This window comes from Lactuca virosa, chromosome 4 (assembly GCF_052849685.1).
Source record: "Lactuca virosa cultivar CGN04683 chromosome 4, Lactuca_virosa_CGN04683_v6, whole genome shotgun sequence".
NCBI classification, from domain to species: domain Eukaryota; kingdom Viridiplantae; phylum Streptophyta; class Magnoliopsida; order Asterales; family Asteraceae; genus Lactuca; species Lactuca virosa.
In genome coordinates this window covers 25,440,058-25,442,030 of record NC_136429.1, presented here as the reverse complement: position 1 = coordinate 25,442,030, position 1,973 = coordinate 25,440,058, and positions in this window count along the sequence as shown.

Below are 1,973 nucleotides of genomic sequence, written 5' to 3'. Positions count from 1 at the left end.
AGGGCAACCCAAAAAGATTTTGCTTTTAATTCAAGTATATACCAATTTAGTTATTGGCTTAGACACCTAATCCAACAAATCTAACTAATATGTTAATTGGGGTTGTTTTTGTTTTCAAAAAAACATGTAACTTGTATGTAGATTTCAAAAAATGGGAAAATAAGATGCATCATCTCACCCATTCCTCCATAGAGACGATTTGGTAAGACGGTGAAGCTCTCTCCATGGAAATTTATCTCTTTAATCAGTGTGTTGAAACTTTAAATGGTGATCTAGTGGAGAATCGAGCAATTTATAATAAAATTTTAACTTTGAGAACAAGATCTCAACAAAAGATGAGAAGGGGGTGAGGGGACGACGAATTGGTGTTCCAAAAGAGAGCTCTTGGGATGAATTTTGAAGTTCAAGCAAGAGATTTACCTTACTTCAAAGAATTAAAAGCATTTGAGGTATAATTATCATTTCATAAACTCTATTTTTTGAACTAGGGTTTTGTGTGTATGGTCAAATCCATGGTTCTAAGCTCAATCCTATCACCCATTTGATGGATTTGATGTTTGGGTAAAAATCTATCCATGAACCCTAAAATACCGAATTATATTCATGAAGCTGTAAAGTTATTCTCAAAATGATTATATGATCATAGATGTAGTTTTGTTGCAATAAATTCATCACAGATGCATAAACTCAATAAATGAGAAAATCAAAGTGTTGGATAACTAGAATCAGTGTTTCAATGGTTAAATGATGAAATTGAATTTAGACTGTAGCATCTAATTGTGTATATAATATTTTAGTTCATGAATTGATACGTTGGAAATGATTTGAATGCAACACATGAAGAGTTTCTTGATCTATAGGTGATTTTATTGATTGTTTGACTATAAGGGAAATTTGGGAAACTATGGATTGGATTTGGTAATTGCATAGTTACATTAAGAGCATATAAACCTTCAGAATGTGATTTAGCTAAATTTTTACGCATTTTGAAGCATTCATTTGAATATTTAATGGCTTTGGAGTGGATCATATTGCTAGTTGACGGTTCTATTTCAAAATTTAGTTATTAAGCCTTTAATATAGAATTTAAGGAACGTTTATCCTTCAAGTAAATATTGATCACTTAATGGATTAAGTAATCACTTTTGTATGATAGAAATATCATTTAAACTTGCCTGGGATCCCATATAATTGGTACAAAAGGTTTGGGAAATGACCTAAAAACAAATATGAAAAATAGGATGTTATAATGAAAAAGAAAGCTCGAAAATTGGAGTTATTGAGTGGAACACGTCCCACACCTTTCGAAAACATGTCATGTAATACTCAGACCTTCACTCAAAACTGTTTTGTCCATATCTTTTGTATACATAGTCGAAATTAAGCATCGTTCTCACTTATGTTCATATTTTAGCATAAGGAATTCTTGGAAATAGTAAAATTTATATTTTGGAGTTAATAGCATAATAAGTGGATTAATGGTTCACTTAACGAAAGTTGATTCCTTTATAGTTAGTTATAAGTGATACTTAGGTTATAGAATTGTTCTAGAATTGTTTATTAGTCTTTTAAAACCTTTTAATGATAAATTTATATGTTTATTGAGAATCATAGAGCTTGGTGAAGAGTAGTTCAAGTGAAGAGAGTATATTGTTTGTTAAGTTGTGGACTAAGGTGAGTTATCGGAGCATACATCCCTTATTATTGATTTTGTGTTTTAAAATATCTATCACATAACTTGATTGCTTGTTTCTTATGTGTCTATATAGTTGTTTGCATTCATGAAACAATATTTTAAAAGTGATTTGACATCAAAAGCTAATACTTATTTTGAAAGTGTTTTTGGCATCCTAATTGTGGATACATATTAGGCTGGGTGAATTGAGTGGTCAAGTCCTTGGGATCCATTTTGCGTGTTGAGTTGTTGTGGGTAGATTTATAGATAATCTTCACATACATAAGTATATGGTAGT